Source organism: Emydura macquarii, unplaced genomic scaffold, assembly GCF_026122565.2.
Source record: "Emydura macquarii macquarii isolate MOO-44397 ecotype Brisbane River unplaced genomic scaffold, CSIRO-AGI_Emac_v2 contig_2897, whole genome shotgun sequence".
Classification (NCBI taxonomy): domain Eukaryota; kingdom Metazoa; phylum Chordata; order Testudines; family Chelidae; genus Emydura; species Emydura macquarii.
This window is the reverse complement of record NW_027133034.1, coordinates 9,055,004-9,061,008: the sequence shown is the minus strand read 5'-3', so window position 1 is coordinate 9,061,008 and position 6,005 is coordinate 9,055,004.

Sequence of the window (6,005 nt, the reverse complement as noted above, 5' to 3'; positions counted from 1 at the left end):
GGTTGAATCGGTTTTGGGCCAGTCAGCTGTATATCAATGGAAGAAATATGAATTCAGCAGCCTCTTGTTATGCTATCTTCATATTCTATGACTTCATTATCTAGTGTGTTAAGAAAACTGATAGAGCTAACAGCTTTTCTTACTCTTATGCTGCATTGTTCTTACATAGATTTTTACCTCATCTTCATGTTGTCCATATAAATATCACAGTGAAACGGAGCTTGTAAATTAAGTGCATGTAATAAGGATAATATTGTCCTAAACTGCTTTTCCTTCCATTGTTCCTTTTTGAAGACCACAAAGTTTTTTTTTTCAATGAATAATTTCTAGACAAATAAAATACATATTCTTGGGTAAGGACAAGTTATCATCTGAAAATTAGCAGTAATATATTCAATGATCTAGTCTCTCTCCTCCCCCGATTGAGTGTCTTTCTGGGATGTGATTAAATGTTAACATGACAAGGGTAATAGTAATATGGTTAGTTGACCTCTGATTCCATGCCCATTAGCATGATATGGAATGATGAATAATTTGTGAAAAATCATGAGGCATTTTATTAAGCTCATACTGTTGTAGTTTACTGTGTCTGTACTCAGTCCTTATTTCATTAGCATGAACAGATATGGTTCAATTTCCCTAAACAAAAAAAAAAAAACCCATTGTTTTTAACTGGTTAGGGTTGCTTGAATGTGAAGTCCACCCACCCACATCTCTGAGAACCATATGAATTTTATTAATTTGTTAACTTGAAATTTAATGAACAGTTTATTCAAATATATATGAGTGTAGGAATTTCTTGGGACTTATTCACCACAGCTATTTATTTGAGTATTCTGTATCTGTAATTTGCCCTGTGTGATTGCTCAACTGAATCACATGTCATAATGGCTGTTCCTTATTTGTTGACTCCTAAACCTACAAAGAGCTTTCAAGATGGCTATGTGAATTACTCTGATCTGAATACTTGTACAAGTATATATTCATGTGCATATTCAACCCATTCTCTTTAAATATTTTTGAGAACAAAAAATCCCCAATGGGGATACAAATGGGATATGAATACAATTGAAGCAAATCTGTGTCTTCTGTTGAGACAAATGTTTAATATTCTTCTGTGCTGTTACCCCAGTTCTCATGTAACTGCCAAAACTCCTCTTCTTTTGAAGCTGGATTTAATCATGCAATTTGTAAACTAAACAACAGTTTTCTAGTTCTGTTAAAGAACCACTATTGAATTTATGTGTGTATAACTTATTCTTCTTCGAGTGCTTGCTCATGTCAATTTCACGTCAAGTGTGTGCATGTCCACATGCACAGCTGCCAGATATATTTTGCCTTAGCAGTATCTGTGAGGCTGGCTCTGGTGCCCTCTGGAGTCCTGTGCTCATGTTGCAGTATATGAGGCACCGTCAACCCTGTGCCCCCTCAGTTCTTTCTTTATGCTGGTGATGGTTGCAGGAGCTGTTTTCTCCCTTGCAATAGCAAGAGCCTTAATTTGTAGTTTGCCTTTTATCTGTTGTATATCGTTCTAGTTGGTTTATTAGCAAGTTAAATAACTTAGAATAGTGGTCCCTCTAGGGACGTCTGCTCCACGCGGAGCAGGCCCCGATCCCCAGGCTTCAAACCGTGATCCATGTGTCATAAGCCCTTTCCATTAAATGACCCTCATGAGAGTTGTCTGAAGTGTTCAGGAGAGACAAACGTCTGGGACAAGTGTAAAATTTGTAAGGGCTTTCAACTGCAGACCAGAAAGGACAGGGATCTCCTCCTCAAAGCCCTGTTGTTGGAGGCAGCTTTCAGACTGGCCTCTGAACCATCCTGCTTAGAATTGGTGCCGAGCATGTCTGCATCAGTGTGCAGCTCCCCTCCGACACTGAGACCTTCATGGCGCTGTCTGTCTTTGCTGGTGTCAAAGAAGTGGCAAAAGAAGCAGAGAGAAGACTGTGGGTGCTCCCTCGTGTTGAAGAAAGATAAGGCGAGGTTGGGCAAAGGACCTGTGTCAGGCCAATTGTCTGCAGAGGAGTGGCTGGAGACAATTCCTAGGGTTGAGAGCCCATTGAGGGAACCACCAGACTTCTGGGATTGAAAGGGGGCCCCTCCACCTCATGGTACGGACTACTTTGGAGGCATTTCAAGCAGCTAGGGACCTAATGGCTCTCCCGGTGCTACCCACCCCAAATACTCTCATAGGAGCAACTGAGCTGGTAAAGACACCTGCCTCAAGGGGGAAACCAGCAATGGGGCCATTGCAATGGCCAGTTAACCAGCACCATTCCCCGGAACCTTGGCACCGGTCTACAACACCTTGGCCCTGGTTGCCTGCGCTGAGAAGATGGTCCCCACCATCTCATCCCCAGTCCCTGGCGCTGTGGTCACTGTCTCCAGTTCTGAGGCAGGAGTCATTCCAGACCACCCCGGTACTGATCATCATCAGCATGGCACGGCTCACCAGTGGCACAGCGCTGGTCGCCGGATACCTGACACTGATTCCTGCCCTGCTCCTCAAGGCCGCACCCCTCACTGCCATCTCAGCACCACTCCCCACCTTCACAGGATCACTCTCCAGTCACACGCCGATCTCTACCTATGTGGTACTGCTCCAAGGATGTCCACCGGTGGTTACCCTCCCTGCGGTACCTCTCCCTGGTCCCATTGCAGCAGGCAGGAAGAGGCACCGTCGGCACTGCCATGGTCCCCGTGGGAAGAATCCTCCTTGGATTTTGAGGGAGAGCCTACCTACCACCCCCAAAAGCACAGCTCATCAGGCACACCGATTGTTGGGTGCGGACCCTGCACCGGGTTTCTGGACTCAAGGCCAATGGCTGACCCAGTGGCCATACTGGAATTCATGGAGGATCCCAAAGATGCTAGGGCCCTTTTCTCACCAGTCTTCTGTGTCCGAGAAGAGGCCAGCAGCACCGATGGCCCCGTGGGATTCGGACCCAGAATTGGAACCTAGTGCCAACACCATGGACCCAGTGGCAGAGGCAGTTCCAGTGGGGGAAGAGCAGGTACCACTCCCTCCTCCGGTTGTACAGTCATCCTCATTATCTCTAGATGAGGCTGTCGCCGGCCCTGCCCTCCACCCCACACCCCCCCACCCCATCGGACAACTTCCGATCCCCCCAGGAGCTCCGTTAAAAGGGTAGCGTCCAACTTGGGCCTGGAGGCTGAGGAGCTTTCTGGACCTATGGACAGCCTATTTGGTATTCTTGCTGCCACAGCACCAGCTAGAATAGCGCGCTCTGTTCATGATGGGGTGCTAAAAGTGGTCAAGGCTCTGGACAGACACCATCTTCCCTGCCACCAACTTCAAAATGGACTGATAAGAAATATTATGTCCCAGCTAAGGGCTATGAGTACTTGTTCTCACACCCACTCCCAAGTTCACTGGAGGTGGCTGCAGTGAACGAAAGGGACAGGCAGGGCCAATCTGGCTCGACACCAAAAAATTAGGATGCAAAGAAACTGGACTTGTTTGCAAGAAAGATCTGTTCCACAGCCAGTTTATAACTGAGGATCTCTAACCAGAAGGCATTGCTGGGGAGATACAATTACAACATCTGGGACTCAGTTACTAAATTCAAGAACTCCCTGCCACAAGAAATCTAGCAGGAGTTTTCATCCATTTTGTGGAGGAGCGGAAGGCAGTAGCTAGAGTCTCTCTCCGGTCAGCATTGGAAGTTGCTGATTCAGCGGCCAGATCAGTGGCCTCCGCAGTGTCGATGCAACAATGCTCCTGATTGCAGTCCTTGGGCCTGTCCCAGGAAATGCAGCAATCAATGCAGGATCTTCCCTTCGAGAGCAACACTCCTATTTTCAGAGCAAATGGACTCCAGGTTTCATGGCCTGAAAGACTCTAGGGCCACCTTGTGCTCACTGAGATTGTATATCCCCCCCACAGTCTCCCTGGAGGCAGTTCCATCCCTCACAACCTGTGCCCAGGTTCTTGGACCAGTCAAAACAGGGGTCCTATAACAGGAGAGACAAGAACAGAGGGTTTAAGCACTGTTGCACAAATCCTCCCTCCTCTGCGACCCAGTCAGGTCCCGCCCGTCATCAAGGTGGCCCGTGCCAATCATTTTGAAGGTGTTCCCAAGGACGGCACCCCAGTCAGATCACAGAATCCAAATTCCCATCTATTTCTATACTGCCTGTCTCCCCTCCATGCTCCATGGGTCTGGATAACATTGGATCTTTGGGTCCTCAACACATTAACCATGCAGTTTTCCTCAATATCCTTCTGTAGCCCCCTTTCCCCATCCCTCTTCAGGGACCCTTCTCACGAGCAACTTCTCGTTTAGGAGGTGGAAACCCTTCTGTGAGTAGGGGCGTGGAAGAAGTCCCTCTGGATATGAAGGGAAATGGGTTCTATTTCTGATACTTCCTTATCCCAAAGGCCAAAGGAGGCTTCATGTCTATCCTAGACCTGTGTCACCTCAACAAGTATTTCAAGAAGTCGAAGTTCTGTATGGTCTCCCTGGCCTCCATCATCTCTTCTTTGAATCCAGGTGACTGTTATGCTGCCATAGACTTAAAAGTTCACATTTCAATTTTCCGACAGGCACAGGAGGTTCCTCCATTTTGTGGTGGGCAAACACCATAATCAATTTATGGTGCCACTATTTGGCCTTTCCTCCATCCCAAGGGTCTTCACAAAGTGCATGGCGGTAGTGCTGCTTACCTGTGGCATCAAAGGGTACAGATCTATCCTTACCTTGACGAGTTGGTCATCAAAGGCAAGTCCCGAGCTCAGATCCAATACACCCTCAATATGGTATGAGTCACTTGCCAAGATCGGGGCTTGCTCATAAATGAGGAAAAGTCGATTCTGTTCCCTGTCCAACAGAGAGAGTTTATAGGAGCAGTCCTCAACTCTATACAGGCCAAAGCCTTTCTTCCAGAGATCTGGTTCCAAGTCATGACAGACCTCATCTCATATATGCAAGCCCACTCCCTCATGACCGCACAGATGTGCCTCAAGTTTCTAGGCCACATGGCAGCTTGAATTTATGTGGTCCAACATGCCCATCTCGATCTCAGACCCCTGCAGTCATGGCTGGCCTCAGTCTACACCTTGAGCAGGCACAGTTTGGGCATTGTGGTCACAATTCCCCTGCATGTCCTGTCATCCCTTACCAGGTGGACAAACCCTCATCCCATGTTCAAGGGGATGCCCTTCGAAGGTCTATCACCCTCGATGAGCCTGGTCTCAGATGCTTCAGATCTGAGTTGGGGAGCCCACCTCAACAATCTCAGCACGCAGGGGTGCGCTGGTCCCAACAGGATCGCTTTCTCCATATAAATGTCAGGGAGCTCAAGGCAATACATCTGTCCTGCCAGGCGTTCCTTCCTTACTTGTTGGGCAGAGTGTTCCAGATCTTAAGCGACAACATCACCATGATATTTTAATCTACATCAACAAGCAGGGAAGGGCTCATTCATCACCCCTGTTCCAAGAAGCCCTCCACTTGTGGGACTTGTGCAGAAAGGCATTCATATTATGGCCACCCACCTCCCGGATGCCAGGAATGGGTTGGAGAGTCTCTTCAGCAAATCTTTCTCATCTCGCCATGAGTGATCTCTACACCTAGAGGTTGCTGCCATGATCTTCCAAAGGTGGGGAACTCCTCAAGTCGACCTGTTCACATCCAGGCAGAACAGGAAGTGCCACCAGTTCTGCTCACTCCATGGGTTTGCTATCTGTTGCCTTTTTGCTCCCATGGAAAGAGGCACTGCTTTCTGCCTTTCTGCCAATACCCTTGATTCACAAGGTCCTTTTGAAAATCAAGCAGGACAGGGCAACCGTGATTCTGATGACCCTTGTGTGGGCACGACAGCAATGGTTCAGTATGTTGGTGTAGCCTGCGGCAGCACCTTGTGTAAGTTTCCATTTTGGCCAGACCTCCTCTCCCAGGATCACATCCGATTGTTACACCTGAATGTGACACCCCTTCACTTGTTGGTGTGACTACTGAGTGGCTGAACACAGAAGAGCAGGC